Here is a 19388-nt window from a genome sequence, read left to right on the forward strand (position 1 = left end):
GTAACCTTTAATTTATTTGTGATTGTTATTTTCAAGTCAGAAAGTTTGTTCTTGAGACCTTGCACTATGGGGAGGCAAGTGCCTTAGCCAGTAACTGAAAGTGTAGAGGTGACAGGTGAAGACCATCTGTGGCAAAGCAGAGTGGTCTATCAACCATGTCATCTCAGGCTGACAGGAACTGGATCTCCTTAGAATGACACCTGAAACTAAGCCAATTGTTGAAGTCAATTATTTTGTTTGTTTATATTGTGGTATCACGCTAGGTGAGGGTAGAATGCTGCTGAAAGCTAGAGACATACCTGCATGGGACACATATTCATAGAACTCAATCCTGTTTCTCTTTATATAGTCCAGTGAAGTACGTTTCAAGTCATTCAGATCAACATGAGCTATAACAGAGTCATAACGGTACTTGTTGTTGAGACACTTGAGTGCATGTGTGATCCGACGGATCCCGGCACCTGATAGACAGCTGACAGTAACCTTCTCCTTGTCCAGCCTGGTGAGTGGAACATCTGTGTGTCTCATAAATGGAGTCACCTATGACTAAAAAAATTGGTTTAGATGTGCTTTGCCTTAGGGGCTTACTTAGTGAGACATTGGTGCTTGTGTTTTTATGTATATTGAGTTCTGGTGAGTGGGACATCTGTGTGTCTCACAATGGAGTCACCTATGACTAAAAAAATTGGTTTAGATATGCTTTGCCTTAGGGGCTTACTTAGTGAGACATTGGTGCTTGTGCTTTTATGTATATTGAGTTCTGTATGCGCTGTATTAGGTGCAGCATGTTGTGCTTGGAAGGTCTCTGGTGTTTAGGCAGGTTTCTGGTGAGTACCTCCGCATATGATTGTTTATGTGTTCATTGCATGGTGTGTGTAGGAGGTGTAGTATTTGAGCTGGCAAGCTGTTCAGTGTTACTGCTCTGTGCATGAGAGAGGAAGAATTCCAGATTCTTAGTGTAGATGCATCTCTCACAAATTGTACTTGGCTGATTTTGGAGTAGAGGGTTGTCAGTGTACATGAGGCAGTTGTTACACTGCCTCAGGATACCCATGTTAGTCAGGCTGGGAGGAGAAATGAAGGGAAACTGACCATCCATAATGCTAGATTAAATCCTGTTTTCACAGTGTTGAGAGAAAATGGAGGAGTGTGGTATAACTGTGTGCTGTAATTGGGGTCCATATAAATGGGGTGCTCTATAATGGTCAGCCTCAGTAAGAAGCTGAGGTCCATCATAAAATCCTCCAAAGCTAGCTACAAAAACAAGATTGTCACTGATTCTAAGGACAACCACAAAGCAGTCTATAGCTATGTCAAGAATCTCAGTGGTAACACCCAGATCTGCTCTGAGTTACAACACAATGACGCTAAATATACAGAACCAACTGATATTACCAACATCCTGGCAGATAAGTTCAGTGCTAACTTTACCCCCCCCACCCCGTAAAGGGCCCATATCTATACCAGAAGAATGTGGAGCCCCTGCAATCACAACTGTGCAGGTAAAAACTGCACTCTCCAAAGCCAAGAACACAGCATCCCGGAGACCGGACAAGATAACAGGCTGTGCTCTACACAAACTTCAGAATGAACTGGCCCTCCACCTAAGCACCACGTTCAATCATAGCCTTATGTCAGGCTTTGTATCCACTGAATGGTGCACAGCAACAGTTATACCACTCCACAAAGAGGGAGCCACCATGGACCCTGGGAACTATCGCCCTATTAGTCTGATGAGCCTGGTCTGCAAGACCATGGAACGTATCATCATGGAACTTATAAACAAAGACATTGGTAAACTCCAAACTCTGGACCCCACCCAGTTTGGGTTTGCAAAAGGCAGATCATGCCTCCTGAACCTGATCGACTTCTTTGAAACAATCACCAAAGCTGTAGACCATGGTAAGGCAATTCACACAGCCTATCTGGACCTTACCAAGGCTTTTTACACCATCCCCCATTCTGGAATTATAGATAAACTCACTAAACTGGGTTTAAATCCATACGTCACAAAATGAGTTGCCAACTGGCTCACTGACAGAACCCACACTGTAAAAGTTACAGACTCCAAATCAGACTTCAAACCAGTGACAAGTGGAGTGCCACAGGGTTCAGTCCTGGGTCCTCTCCTGTTTGGTATCTACTTATCTAAAGTGCAGGCTAACACAGAGGGCCTCTGGCTAATGAAGTTCGCAGATGACTGCAAATTAGGTGCCATAGTCAAGTCCCCAAATGATGTGGACATCCTACAGAAGGGCCTCACTGAGACAGATGCCTGGTGTCAGAGCAATGGCCTCAAGCTCAACGCCAAAAAGTGCATTGTCATTCCCTTTGGAAAAAACTCTCTACCCATGAACTACCACATAGACGACAGTGCACTTAACACCAAAGGTGTGCTAAGAGACCTTGGGCTTCAGGTGGACAGTAGTCTCTCCTCTAATAATCACATCACCACAGTAGTCAGGAAATCCTTCTATGTGGCACACCTCATCACAAAAGGGTTCTCATCCAGGATAAAAGAGGTCATTGTTCCCCTCTACTGCATGCTGGAGGGGTAGATTCCTGTCCCAGAGACTTTCCACATTCTGGAACAAGCTACCTATCTATGTCAAGCAGAGTTCCTGATTAGCACTCTTCATGAAAAATCTTGATTAGTGGATGGGAAATAGGAAATTCACCCCAGGAATCACTTCTGTGGCTCTGCTTGACAGGGGCACAGGAAAATAGCACTTCCTGGGTGGCAAAAGCCAGGGAACCTTGGGCTGATAACCTAGTACCTACCTATGAGCCTATGAACCTATACTAGTGGGGGGATCTCTAAATGGTATGAGACTATTGTAGATTTGGTGGTTTGGGGACTGTTTAAGGTGCAAAAGTGCAGCTGAGGTGCTCTCTGAGCAGCTAAGCACAATTTAAGGGCATACAGGCCAGATCACAGGCACCTACTAAGGGAAAATTTATCTATTGAAGACTTTCCGTCTATAACCACCAGTGGTTACCCCCCACTCTACATTAGTATGCAATGGTGCATGGAGGTGAATTACATGTAAACAGGTGACTACAGCAGAGCAGTGGCTGTTTTCTCAGCTCTGTGGAGCTGTGTTAAAACAAGGGCAAATGTGGGGCTTATGAAGCAGCAATGAGCAAATTGAATTAAACAGTTTAACCAATGAAGAAGCTCAAAACTGAGCCCTGAGCCAGCAACCTTTAATCAGATGAGTCCTGACTACACTCTCCTGCCACAAGGGCATGGGGGGAGCCCTCTCCAACAAAATATAGCGTGGTTTAGTGCTCAGTTTAACAAACAGAACCAGATTCAGCAGAAGGTAGTTGTAGGTTGTGTGGTGGGCTGGGGATGGTGCGGTCATTACTTCTGTAATTTTCATCAAAATAAAACCTTACAGATGTACACAGGTGGTCATTATAGCTTATGTTGGGACTGAGGACAGTGTGGCCATTGTTTCCTTTACTTTTTTTTTAGACATCGGAGAAAGTTATTATAGCATCGGTAGGGGCAATGTGATCTCTAGGAGCAACAAAGTGGAATACTTTATTGTAATCATGAATTTTTCACTTTCCTCACAATCGCATATCAAGCAAGTATACAGGCAGCTGCTTTAAAAGCTTTAAAAGTAGGGGTGAAGAGTGAGGAGGCATGCTGTATAGATGTATGTATGACAGCAGTCACTTGAATGCATAACTGTGGTCATCTGAACCGAAGATTTCATCCCAGTCTAAAACAAGATAGTTGCACAGTCAGTGATTGTCTTTTTTGTGGGGTGGATGGGGGTAGGAAGGCAAGCAGTATTCACAGATAGTATTTGTTTATCCTCACAGACCATTGTCTTGTTAGTTTATTGTGAGGCACTATTTTGTCAGCTTTGAACATTATTAGGCTTTGAGTGTAACTTATGTCCTCCTTGAAAAAAAAAAGAAATATAAGACTAAAATTATTTTCTTACTCATGATTTTTGTTCAGGCCACAACTGGAATAAAAGGTTAGGAAAATGCTCTAAAATGCACCTCATAGCATTTATAACCCTATGGCTTCAGGGAAGCCTAGATTATTTGAGTAATTTCTTGAATGGTTATTACTGTGCTATCTGGGCCAGGTAAAGTGTGTTGAAAAGATGCAAGGAAAAATAAGTTGATTAGCAGCAATGAATATCTTTCATTAATCATAATTTCTGTTTAGGCCATCACTGGATTAAAAAATGTATAAAAAGAAAAAAAAATAAATGCACTTCAGATCATATAGAAAGTCATGCTTTCTTGAAAATACTGAAGAGTAAAGCAAAATGAGAGAAAAAAGAAGAAAGAAGTAATATGCTTGCTGTAAGGAGCCCAGGATGGGGAGGGGGCAGAACAGATTAGTAGATGATTGTGTGTGTGTTTTTTTTTTTTGGGGGGGGGGTGAAACAGTAGGCTGTGCCTAGGGCATCATTTCACCTAAGTCTAGTCCTGCACATAGAAGAGTTGTATCATCATTGCAACTAAATACCAGTCATGTGAAAGTCTCTCTGTGAAATGGGTGACCACAGCGTGATACACAAGCCTGACTAACATTAGAATGTTTTAGTACTGATCAGTCTGTGTGTGCTAATCCTAAAACCCTCAAGTATGAGCTAAAAGCTTGCTTAGGAGGAGTGGCAATGACATGGTGATACTTAAAATGGAAGTTTCCAGAGGACTCCAATTTGACATTGGCAGGAAGCCCCTTGAATGCTTACACCGGCCCTGATCTTATGACAAACCTACTGAGAAATCATGAAGCAAGGACAGGAAGTCATTCCCAAGAACACACTTTCATAAGGGTGACATTTATGATAATATCCACATTTGTGCTTGCAATACACTATTTTTATTTTATTATTTGTTTACTGGGAAAGTCTGACTTGGAACAAGGCCAATTTTCAGTGGAGGCCCAGGGAGAAACACTGCATACGCATGCCTTTCATGTCTTTGTGACGTGAGAGGAAACCGGAGCACCTGGAGGAAACACACACTAACACAGGGAGGACATGCAGACTCCACACAAAAGGCAGTCTAGCCTAGAATCGAACTGGAAAACCTCTTCCTGTGAGGTGACAATGCTACTGCTGCACCACTATAATTTAAGAGAATGCAATTCTGTCTTAATGAAGGGAAGATTCAGCAATGCTCCTTACCCACAATACAGTGCAATTTCAGAAAATGAACATAAGATATACATGTGTGTTTAGTATGCTGCAATGCTTATGAGGAGACTAGAAAACAAATACAATGTGCTTTTTGAGATAAGCGTCTCATCTTGACAAAGAAAAGGAGCAGTGTTATTGAAAAATTAAACAAATCCTAAAAAAAATAACTTTATTAGGGGAAAAGTTCCCCCCACACCTACATGGGGGCTTTAACACCTGCTATGCTTACCTTAATTACTATATTAAATTGATAAGTTCACAGCCAAAGAGAAATGATAAAAGCATTCCAACAGAAAGGCTATTTCAGCTCCTCATGTGCATGAGAGACCTATGCTTTGAAGACAAATAGGACATTAGTTCATTTTAGATTTGCTAAAAATGTCTTGTCATTATTGTTACAAATAATGAAATGTGTTTTAAATAGAGCACTACATTTCTGCATAGAGAACATTGCAGCATATGCAAAGCTGATTCGGAGGATTATCATTTGTTAGAGTAAATTCCAGTTATTCTCCAGATTTTTCAGAAAAGTCACCTGACATTATTTTATATTATAAAGTCCTCACGGACTTGAGTTTAACACTGCTGTATAGTTCTGATAGCTTCTTTTAAAAGCTTACAAAGAGAATAAGATCATGTTTCAAGTTCCTGAACAATTAGAGCTCTCCACTCAATGACATGTGTCCCACATAATTAACTTCCTGTGTACAAAAAAAGCTTTAGTGCCCAAGGCACAGGAAATCACATAGCTCTAGATCTTTAGAGATATTTGTAAGATGTTATGTTGCCACCAGTTTTAGCTTGATTTGCAATATGCATGCCCTTAAGATGTGAAGGTTACAATAAATAAATGCTGAGATTTGCTGATCTGGGAAAACCTTTGAAGTCTGAAAGATATACCCCTAAACTTTAGACATTTTTTTACATCTGAGAATTGTGCATGTTAAGAATAGTCAGGAAAGATTGTATTAGTCATGCCTCATTTTCTTTTGAATCGATTAGAAAATGTTAAGATTTATCAAAAAAAAAAAAAAAAAAAAAAAAACAGGGCAATGTCACACTCCATCACATATCTGTACAAATGAACACGTCTGTCAGAGGATTTCCAGTTAAGATACTTACAGGATCAGTTCATCTATTGTTAATATTTATTTGATTGTTTATTGGTCTATTGACAAAAGTCCTCCCTGTCCAGAATAAAAGCTGTGCTTGTCTGTAATGTAACCGATATCATATTACCATGTTTATAACAAATTAAAACAGTTGGCTGTGAACATGAGTTTCCCATTGCCAGTGTTATTCCAGTGTACATACTACCACATGTGGCCTGGATCCATGTCCTTCTGGATTGGTTTTGGCTAAATTTGGAGCCACATACCAGATCATTCTTGCCTCCCTTGAGGAATGAGATCTCATGCTCAGTTAAAGGAGATCTTTATCATTCCAATCCTTCAGAAGGCAGAGTTGGATCTAGATAATATAATCACTACTAGTCTATCTGGAGCTTTCCATTTATAAGTAGGATTTTTGAGAAATAGTGTATGTATAGCTGGAAATTTACAAAAGAGATAATAACATGAACTATTCCTTTTAGCCTAGTTATCTTGCCAGACATATTGCTGAGATAACACTAACTAGGGTAGTAGATTGATGTTGTTATTGTTTTCTGATTCTATTAGATCTTTTTGTGACATTTGCTATGGAGGAACATTCCATCTTGTCAAACATCTTGATCTCGGTAGGTTCACAGGTTATCACTAAACCTATGACTAGACAAGCAGTGTGAAACTTATTGACATTACTCTTCTAGTGATGAGAATAACCGAGTTCTGCAAGTATATACTAGACATAAATTTGAAGTTATACAACAAATTGTTGAGGATGGTTTTCAAGGTAATGACGGACACAGTTTATTTGACAAGTAGTGTGAATCTGTCCCAAAGATGGGGTATCATTTAGGTAAGAAATGTAGTGCACTATATTGCACTAGCAGGTATTGCTAATCTTATGGATGAATAGATCTTTGGATGAAGTGTTTGTTAGATGGTTTCTTTTATGAAAGTGGAGAAGGACAAAAGCTGTAGGTCTTTCATATTTCAGAATGCTTTGCAGATACTACCTCTTACCTTGGGCAAGATGGAGTATTAAAAAAGAAGGATTTTAACCTGTCAGGTAGCATTAACTAGAAGATTGTAATTAAAACTCTGTATGTTGTACAATGTGTTTAAATAAGTATGCTACAAAGAAAGTGTTTTGTTCAGTCACTGGCCTAATAAGGGAATGCAGTGGGACAAAGACATACTGTGGCTTAGTTCAAATCCCACTCCACAAAATAAGATGAGCAACTAGAAGGGCATCCTAACCACAAACAAAACATGACGATGAAAATATATATCAAGGTATGAAGCTACCAATATCTCTCAAATTTTGGCATGCAGGGGAGCCACTGATGTGTCAGGAGGAGGATGTAGGATGCTCACCAAAGTTGATAAACTGCAATTATCGGCATTTTGAACAAACTGATTACTAAAACAGCAGACATTAGTCTGATTCAGGCCCTGATTATAAATATGGGTATCATGGAGAGAGAGGTATCATAGAGAGAACTGTCAACTGCATATAATTTGAAGTTCTCTTCCCACTTGGTTAACCAGATACATGGGATGCCTGATTTCATGCCTGCAAAGCAACTAACAAATAAGAGGAGAGTCAGGACCGTGCTCTGCGAATACTGCTAGTGCCTGTTCACTTTTCTCAGTAATGTTTTATCCCTGAGCACATCAATTTTGCTAAACATTTTTTTTTGTTCTGATAATACTGTAGCACAGTCAATTATTCGGAAGCATGGTGCCTCATGAGAGAAAGTGAAATGGCATGTTTTTTAGGAATGCAGTTTAATGAAATTTGGCCAGTTGTCAGATTTTAATTGGTATGTTCTGAAACAATAATTGAATAGGTTCATAGGTTCATAGGTTCATAGATTAGTACTAGGCTAACTACCCTTGTGGACCATTTCAAGAATAATTACTCTAAAACCTCGTCTTCATTTTATTAATAGAATACTGCAAATCAATAAATCCTGTTACGTATTTCCATATTGTGTCCTCAATAAAATAGTTCTTCCAGATTGGATAATATTTCATTCACTGTAAAGTAGTCCCATAAAGTGTCTTCTAATAAAATCTTTGATTAATTTTGTTAATGAAAAGTATTTGCATTTAAATGTTCAGATTCTCTCTCTCTCTCTCTTCTCTAAGAGTCTCCCATTTGTGACTGGGCAGGCTTCTGATGGTTGACTAATGATGAAAATTAACAAATGAGAATAGATTTAAGCTTGTATCTCATGCATGAATGCATATAAATACATACACAAATCTGTCAAACATACACACATAATGTCCCAGAAAAGCTAGACTAATTATCATTTGCATATGGTCATCTTATAGCAACAGACATCTGTTATCACTCTCTGGAGAATCACCACATCAGTCACTTTCTAACTGGTTCACCAGTGATGTTTGATGTGTAATTTTGTTTTCTAGCAGGAAGCTTACACTCATCATATAACACTCATACTTGTGTAAATGTGCGTGCTTGTGTATGTGTATAAGTACTTAAACACACACACACACACACACACACACATATATATATATATATATATATATATATATATATATATATATATATATATATATATATATATGTATACAGAGAGAGAGAGAGAATGAGCGAGTGAGTCTGTCAGTGAAAAATATTTTTGGGAATGTGACACATGCGGTTACTGTGACCTTTAGCTTCTGTGACACATGGTTATTTTAAATATCCCAAAGCTTTCCGATAAACACAATGGTTCTTCAGCGCTAAAACCATTAGAAACACATATCAGTTAAATAACATTTTCAAAAATCATAACATACTATCCCACCAATTAAAACTTTCAAATAATTAACTTCCTTAAAGATACATGTTAACATTATGTCATAATCCCACCTTAAAGACATTTGCTTACATTTCAATACAGCTCTTAAACTAATAGTCACATCAATTCCTGTTTTTTGTCTGTTTGAAACATAACAATTCACTTATTTTCAATATTTCAAGGGTATTATCTAAATCACCACCCCTACAATTACTAGTAATAGACTTTGTTTCTCTAAAGAAAAATGAATGTTCACTGCCATTTTTCAGATAATGTTTTGCCAACGCATTGGTTTGCACAAATCTACACATGTCAAATTTATGTTTTATTACATGATTTTTTTTTAATTTTCTATGCAATTTACCTATATATAATGCTGTACAATTTTTTACATTTTGCAAGATGGACAACATTACATGTATTACATGTTGCAAAACACCCAAATAGAAATCCTTTTCCTGTCGGTGAATGCTTAAATATATTTTGTGGATATATAAATTCACAGCAACAAAAATTATGACAGGGTAAGGTTTTATATCTATTACTAATATTATGAACAAAGTGCTTCATGCCTTTGTAACAAAAATGGTTCTTTAGACTGGGACAATTGTTATAGGTAAAACTTGGCTCATCACCAATAATTGATCTTAAATCTGGTAATGCTTTCAGAATTCCCCAGTTATTCTTAATGTCCTTTACAAATTTAGTCTGTGTATTATATATAGTTAAATAATGCATATTATTCTGTGTAACATTTCTTGAAGCATTTTTAACATGTTTATTCATTCGCAAACTATGCCTATTCATTATTACTTCCTTTTCAGTCTCATTCAATAATATACTATTATATTGTCTTTCTTTAAATTCTACCAATATTTCTTCCATTTGCTTTAAGAATTCTGCATAATCTGTATTAAGTTTACTTACTCATAACAACTGGCTTTTTTTCCAATACTTTTAAATGTATGCTGAGCATGCATACCTCTCATATGCATTTCTTTCTTGTGAACACTCATATTGATAACACCTTTCTCTGAATTAATACATCAAAAAACTATTTCTGTCTCATCTCATAATAATGCATTTTAAATTCTAAAAATCAGTTGATTCATTTATATATTTCAAAAAAATATTTAACTCAGCCACACTTTCCTCCCATATTAAAAAAAATGTCATCAACAAATCTTTAAAAAAAATAAAATTCTGTTAATAGATTCCCTGTGTCCATTGTAAAAAAAATCCTCTTCCCATTTGTTAAGAGTTAAATTCGCATATGTGTTGGCTATGGACATTTTACAGTGTTTGCAGAGTCCATTTTTCCGTTGGTTTTAACACGTTTTTATGAGAACTCTGCTTTACCTTAGTAGTGTTTCAGGTTGATTCTGTAAGCATGCCACTCATTCTCATCTCTGGAACTGGGACTGCACCCATTAATCAAATCTAAGTCCACTGTGCCACAGTTATGGTCCTATTAGAGCCAGGAAAAAATAACTGATATGGTTAGACAGTGTTATAAACACTGTTCACAACTGATGTCTAGGGTTAAGACATTACTACTGTTTATTGATTACTCAAATCCTCCACATCCAATCTCATGTTTAAGAAAAAAAAAAGCAGAAAAAGGTGATCCTGTACATGTGTACCTCCCTAGGTGATTCACACAGATGTGGGCATGGCATAAACGTCACTTGCATAACTGACATCCCAAAAGGCTATGATGTAGTTAAATGATGCTTGTGCAGATTTGATGTTGACATCATGCATACAATTTATCCTTTTCCTCAATGTAGTGAGATCTCAGAGTTGGTATATTTAATTTGCATGGGATGTGGGGGGTACAGCCCCCCTACAAAAATGTAAAAAAAAAAACATTGCGTGATTGTAGTGGCCCCTAGAACTAAGTGCTGAATACCCAATGAATATTCATGCGGCTGGTGACATCAGCATGAATATTCAGGATTTAGGCAGGACTTGATCTGCACCCACGGGGCACCCCTTACTGCCCAGGAAGAAAAAATGCTCACCCAGTCCAATATTACAAAAAAAATTGTTCTTTATGCCTCTTTGATTTTCTGTTAAAGATTAACTGTTAGCCATTTAGGTATGAACTATAACATTATTCTCTTCATAGATGACAGAATTCTCTGTTTAAAGCAACTCAGACTCCTTGCCTAAGTTAATCAAGATCTTTCAGTTATTTGCAAACTCATCATAAATCAAATTCAGGGCAAGGAATTTGCAAGTCAAGTTTAGGAAATTATTCTTCCTCTTAACAGATGCTAAATAGTTACAAAAATTATAATATACCCTATTTCTGAAATAACTAAGTACAACCCATCTAATACTTTGCTTCCTGCAAAATATAATGCTATAGCCATATCAAAGTATCTTGGTTGCTGAACCATTCTAATGCGCAGTCTGTACCATAAGAAAAGTGGTCAACTCTAACCAGAATAACTGCCTTAACCAGTACTTGATAACAATAAAAAAACATACTATCAATCCTTCAGAGAAAGAAAATGAACTAGAATCTAAACTAGTAAGTCTTTAAGTGAACAATTTATCCACCATACATAAAATGAGAATGCTGAGTTACGTATACCACCAAGCACTAATTAACCATTGACACCTTAAAGCAATTAATGGCTCACATTCTCTTTCTCAAGGCAACTTTGAGTGATACAATTTAATTAATGCCTGTGGCCATACTTGTATTCAGTATAGTCTACCAACTATATTCACAGATTTCAGCATTTTTGCTGTTACTCTATCCCATTTCATTATCTGTAACATAAAAACATAAACCATTGAAGTTAAAAAAAGATAAAAAGTATCCTTTTTATGTTTATATGAAGTATTGTTTAAATTTATTTTCTTAAATGTCATGTATGTTCATCAGTATTTCATTTAAATGCCCCTATATTTTTACCAGCATAAAATGTTTTGTGCAAAGTACCAGTCTTTCATATTGGAGATTGTATTTTTTTTAACAAATTATAATGTGCAAACTCATTTGTGTCTTCTGATTGCTTACAACATAAACAATTTAATCAACTAAATGTTGCATTAAAATATTTCAAAACAAGTACTTTATTAAATTATTTATAGCCTCTCATTTAATCTTTGACATTTTCTTATAAAAATTGACTTTGTTTCATTTCTCTTGCTGATGTTAATACATTTTAATTTGCTTTATGTATTTAATACCATTAGCATCAACACTGTATTTTACAGAATAAAAATGATTCTTCTAAAACCACAATTTTCAGTTATGGCTTTTTTTTTAAAAAGTAGTATGGTTTTCCTTTTCTCTTACTTCTGACTTTTAGAAAAAATTGTCTCAGCTTTTCCTGGTTAGGGGTCGCCACAGTGGAACTCTGGTCCGCTAATGATTGGCAGTAGATTTTTACATGCTGGCTTGCCGGGCCTAACACACAACCTTCAATGAAGGAATGCCCATTCACATATGTCAACACACAGAAGATGCTCTAACTGAGAATCGAACGTGCAACGTCTAACTGTGAAGCGACAATGCTAGCGCAGCACCACCACCACAGTAACAATTTCCTAATGTTTTCACTTAGAACATTCTGAATCTGTTTTCAATCTTGTTTCTGAATACATACCAGTTGAAAGCTTTGGTTTTGCACAGACAGTTTTCCTTGTAAAAGTTTATTTATAGCTTTAAAATATGCCTAATTACATTTGCATAATTGCTCATCTGATCATAAAATGTATCCAAATTATATTCACTTTTAAAAGCAAAGAATGAACAATACATATATATATATATATATATATATATATATATATATATATATATATATATATATTTATGGGTCTAGGACTATTCACTGAAAGCACATTTCACTGAAACACATTTGACTGTATATAATTCACTGAAAGCTCAATTCACTGAAAACACAATTCACTGAAACACATTTCACTGAAAGTTATATATGGCCTTTTCCCCACTGTAGTGTGAACCTGGAATTACTATAAATAGTAAGGGTGTGCGGGGGGCATAGCCCCCCACTTATTTTAAATATTTTGAACTATATACATGGATACTTGCAATTCCAATAAATTACTCTATTCTGAACATAATATATATCCAAACCGTGTGGGGGGGGCTATACCCCCCGTGCCCCACACCCTCCCTTACTATATATACTAATTCCAGGGTCACACTACAGTGGGAAAAAGGCCATATTTAACTTTCAGTGAAATGTGTTTCAGTGAATTGTGTTTTCAGTGAATTGAACCCATACACACACACACACACACACACACACACACACACACACACACACACACATATATATATATATGTGTATATGTAAAGTGTGTGTGTGTGTGTGTGTGTGTATATATATATATATATATATATATATATATATATATATATATATATATATATATATATATATATATATATATATATATATGGGTCTACTTCTATAGACTGAATTTATACTTACCCAAATTTCAGTTTACTAAGATGACAACACCAAACTTTCAGCAAACTGAACCTGCATGTTACCGAATTTTTTTTTCCATTGAATACAGACACTTGGCAAATACTGAACCAGAAAACACACCGCAGTATGTCAAATCCATCCAAGTGGAGGACTATGCTCCCCACTACCCTCAATGTGGGGAGCTGCAACCCCCCCCATATCCCTCCGAACTAAATATATCAACTCTAGGATTGCACTACAGTGGGGAAAAGGGAAAATTTCCCCATGACGGCCAAGTGTCGCCATTCTATGTAAAACAAATTTTGGTAATGTACAGTTTCAGTTTTGTGAAAGTACAGGGTTGTCTTAGTAAATTTAAATTCGGTTAAGTGTAAATTCGATCTAAAGAAGCAGACCCATACATACATATTTATACATATATATGTTTTAAAGTGTAAAACTGTATGTTGCCATAACACAAATGTAACTTCAGTAGCTCTGTCAAATATATGCCTTCAGTTACATCCTTCTCCATATTAAATTTGTTTGCTGTTGGATACTGTTTTAGATATGAAAATAACTACAGCTGTTAAGCAGTAGATATTTCTTACTCTATACAATCTGCTTGCATATCCTACTGTACAATCAGCACTAATTGTGATTTCCTCACTTCTGCTCCTAATTTGTGGAAATGTTAAAATCATGAAGCATATTCGTAAAAGTATATGCTATGGGAATTGGACAACTTACAGATTTATGCTTAAATATGCAAACCATTCTGAAAATACCTTAGCTAAAGAATATTCCAATAGCCTGCCGATTATTTATTTATTTATTTATGTAGGTATGTATGTATGTATGCATGTTTATTTGTACTAAAAACAATAGATTTAGTTTAAAAATAACAGGTGTGCCTGCTCTGAATAAATCTGTTGTGTAATAGAAAGGTATTTTGTTCATAATTATTTTTTTCTGCCTGTCAAGTGAAAGACGGACTTCAAGGTCCTTGTGGATCTAAGATGGAAAAAAATATATATATTAGTGGCAGTCCAGGGAGAAAGGATCCACAAAACAAAGTATAATAAGTGGAATGTGATGACAGTGTACCGTATTTTAAAAAAAGAATATAAACACAAATGCTTTATTTAGATTCAAGTAAATATGAGAGGGTATACAATATTTTAAATGACAGAAGTCAACTAGAAGTTGCATTTGACATTCAAATACATAAATAGTGATACAAACATGAGAATAAGTGACATATAAAAGTTTTATGATTAATTCTTTTCTTCACTAAAGTGAGGGAAAAATGACATGTAGTGCTCTCATAGGGTCATATATATATATATATATATAGGGAAGATTTCCCTATATATATATATATATATATATATATATATATATATATATATATATATATATATACCACACCAATTATGGATTGCACGGAACAAAAGCAAGTGCACGGAACATTAACACACAGTCCCAAAAACTTTCCAGCACTTATTAAGAGACATAGGCAGCTTGGTGAATTACGCCATCTTTATTGTGAACACAATCCCCTCCATATATATATATTTACTGCGGTGGTGGTGCTGCGGTAGCATTGTCACCTCACAGTTAGACGTTGCACGTTCGATTCTCAGTTAGAGGTCTTCTGTGTGTTGACATGTGTGAATGGGCATTCCTTCGTTGAAGGTTGTGTGCTAGGCCCGGCAAGCCAGCACATAAAAATCTACTGCCAATCATTAGTGGACCGGAGTTCTGCTGTGGCAACCCCTAACCGGGAAAAGCTGAAGGACAGTTTTATATATATATATATCTATGTATCTAGATATATATATATATATATATATATATATATATATATATATATATATATATATATATATATATATATAGATATATACGTGGTAATGACCACCAGGAACTTTACCAGCCTAGCCATCCAACCCAACTCAGTTTTATTCCTGAGTTCCTAGAATGCCTATATGGTGGGGTATGTCATTAAAGAGGTAGCTTAGGATAATGTGGGGGCAGATTTTAGTTGGGGATTAGTTTACTTATTGGAAACCTCTGTCCATCAGAGACATGGAGGCCAAATCAGGGGTGAATTTGTGATTTCCCATTCAATGACTAATTTTTTAATTAAATTGGATAAGGGATGAACTCTGTTTCACATAGACTGGGAGGTTATTCCATAGCAAGGAGATCCTTTGAGACACATAACAGTCCCTCCTTCATGTTCTATATATGTTACAGGCAAAGTTCAAGTCCTTCTATCTACTGTTTCTAGTGATGTATAGCTTGATGATGTGCAAGAGATCCACTGGAGCTGGATCTGAAGATGCCTTATATGATAGGCATAGCTCACCTATCAGTAACCTATAGGACACTGAATACAGAGATAGGACCTTAAAGCAATCTGTGTATGACAAGGTATTCATACACTGGATTCACCTGGTGAGGAACCATTGATAGTATTCCAACTGTTGCAAGTGCCTGGTTAGATACATGAAAAAGGGAATTATACTCAATGATGGGTTCATAAGAGCTGAGTAGAGTAGAACCATAGCTTCTTGGACCTGGATGCTCTTCCCTCGCCTATGAGTTGGGCAACATAAAATGATTTTCTTATTATCTTTGCTACATGTTAATCTAATGCCAGATTAATGTCTACATATATTACCAGATTCCTAACTACTGGTCAGCACTTTCGAGTGTCTTATTGATGAAGAAATCAGCTTGGATAGATGATTTCCCAATGGGCACCATAATGCATTTCTTTGCATTGAGTTTTAGTTCATGGCTTTCACACTAGTCATTTGTTTGTGCTTGACCCTCTTGTAGGATGTTGGTGCTGTGGGAGGAATCTATGATGACTCCCAGTTTACAGTCATCTCAAACTTGATGAGTCAGAGGCCTTTGATATTAGTCTTGATTTCTGAAAAGAAGATGCCAAACAGGAGCATGCCCAACACACAACCCTGGGGGACTTTGCTGGTGACCATTTTCATGGTGGAGGTAGTCTAGCCGATCCTGACTTCCTGAGTCCTGGCAATCCAGTGAGTTATTTAGGGATTTTGCCTAGTTTTTAGAGAGTGTCAACAACATCTCAATGGAGTATTGTATTAAATGCTTTGGCATTGTGAAGTTAGGCATTGTGCACCATTTTCCCGTCATTCCTAGCTGTGGTGATCCTCTTGAAGAAGCCCATCAAGTTAAGTTGGCAAGACCTTCACTTAACAAAGGCAAAATAGGATGAGTCCAGTGTCTCTTGGGTGCCAATCTCCTTGCTGATTATTTCCATGATAATTTCATGGCTTTGCATATTAGACATATCAGACTGATGGTTCTGTAGTTCCTGGGGTCAGTTGATGGTGCACAATTATGAAGAGGGATGACCACTGTGAATCTCTATTTACCTGGCACATAACCTGTTTTGAGGCTGTAGCTTAAAGGTGCCTCAACTGGTCTTGCTAGGTAATGTTTTACGATATTTAGGAAGTAACTGGGGATATTGTCGGACCCACTGAAGCAGTGTTCTTGGCATTACCAACCACCTCCAGGACCTACTCCCTGTTGATAGTTGGGAAGGATATGCTAAAAGTGATTTCTCAGGGTGGTAGTGGGAGTGGAGTTTAAATTAAAGCTAAATTTATTAGCCAGTAGATTTCCTATGTCACCCTGGTCAGTGAAGTTTGTGCCATTTACAACCGGTACTCAACACTGCTGAGTATTGCCTTTAAGATTCCTGACATAGCTGAAGAAGGCCTTGTGATTCCCCTTAGCGCAGGAGGTTATCTTGACCACATAATTTGCCTTATTGGAATTTAGTAGCTGTTTGTTTAGATGAATCGGAGAGCTCTTATCTATATGAGCATTGTTCTTTCTGACTTTGGCCGTGACTTTAGTTTATACATTGCATACAACAACTAGGTTAGTCAGATTTAAAACAAAGCAATAACATGCCTTGTAGGTCATTTGTGAATTATGTATAGAAGTGTAAAAATGTTGATGGAAAAGAAACTATAGTAAAAGCATATCTTCTTTTAGTTGTGATTGGAAAGTTTTTGCAGAGAATGAATTGAAAGGAATTATACTGATGAGCTTTTAGTGTTCATGTTTGGAAATGAACCTGGTGATTAAGCCTGGACAAATCATCATGGGTTTGTCCCCTAAATTTAATTAGAACAAAGCTTTGACAGAATTCTGTCTGAACCTAAGTAGAGTCAAATCAATAGGTTGTACAGACATATCGCTTCAAATCAACAACTATAGAATAATTATTATGAAATGTTCATGTTAAATAAAGAATGCTTACCTTAGTTGCTAGAACACCCTTAATCTGTAAGTAGCCATCAGGACGACTTAGTTTTCCATCATCATTATTTCCAGAAGTATGCAAAATAGACTTGAGAGGTGTTCTTTTCTACCTATGCGCCACAAGACTTATCCTACTGACCTCAGAGGTTGCTGAGAAGATGTATCATTTGACCAAGCTGAACTATAATACACTGATGGTGATGTAACAAAAGAATATCATTCCATGAATGCAACAATTCTTTGTACTTATTTGAAATCACTATATGGAGAAGTCAAAAAGGAGCCTGAGACTATCAAAACAAATAAGCTGGTCTGATATAATATAAGGTGTTGCATTCAGGGGGGGAAAGTTTTTTAACTGGAAGACAGCACTGAGGAAAAGATAGCCAAGAAAGAAAGGACCTTTCTTGACATCATCACTTACATGGATATGCAGTGAATCCCCAGAACTGGAAGAGCAGGTTGCATGTCATTGTGGGAAAAACAACCAGTACATGAATGTGGTTGAGTGGTGTACAAATAAGAGAAACAGAAAAACGCTCAAAGATGAAAAGTTCACACAGTACAATATTGCTGGAAATGCTACCCATGGATGACACTGATATAGACTATGTCTGACACTCTGAAAGTCAAGAAATTATTGGCTAGTAGTTGTTTATATATTTGTCTGTTTGCTAGTTTACCCAGTAGGAGGTGTACCCTTGACTCATTTTCAGCCATATCCCTGGCCAGCGGGCACTGTCTGCACTAATTTTGCAGTTTATGGTCGCTGCAGAGCCTATTGTTTCATCTTCTCAGTAGGCCCGTTTTAACAGTGTATATATATATATATATATATATATATATATATATATATATATATATATATATATATGCATATATGCCTATAGTGAAGGGATTGTCTTCACTTTCCTTTGAAGAAGATTGTTGTACAAACTAGTTTAAATACTTCACTAACTTGCCTTTCACCTAGTTGATTAAGTTCCATGTGGTCTAAAAAACTCATCTGAGAAATCTAGACCTCCACTGAAAAGACTTAGTGGTATCATTTTATGTTTTACCTTAACTAACTTTACATTTTAAAGTAATATGATGAAATATGAACATCTAGATGAAGGAAGAGTGCATGTTTACTTTCCATATGAATGCTATAGGTGGACACAGTAGCATATATGGCACGCATTACTTGAAGTGAGTACAAAGAATGTCTCTTCTTTGGAATTTTAATAAACTCTGCTTCCCTTCCCTCATTTTCTAAACAAAGTAAGAAATTATAGAACAGAGTTATAAATAATTACTTGACTATAGCAAAAATGTAAACATACCTATCCATATCTAAATATAATTTATAGGTAAAATTATTTCAATTATGAATGGTACTAATACAAAGTAACAGGGTTATTATATCAAAAGCCATTGTGTTAGCTATCCATTCCATGATGAATGAAGATGGATAAAGCTACAACTTTACCGATAATGAAAAGGAATTGATTAGTCGCC

Source organism: Protopterus annectens, chromosome 7.part0 (genome assembly GCF_019279795.1).
Source record: "Protopterus annectens isolate FY-2018-M chromosome 7.part0, PAN1.0, whole genome shotgun sequence".
Classification (NCBI taxonomy): domain Eukaryota; kingdom Metazoa; phylum Chordata; order Ceratodontiformes; family Protopteridae; genus Protopterus; species Protopterus annectens.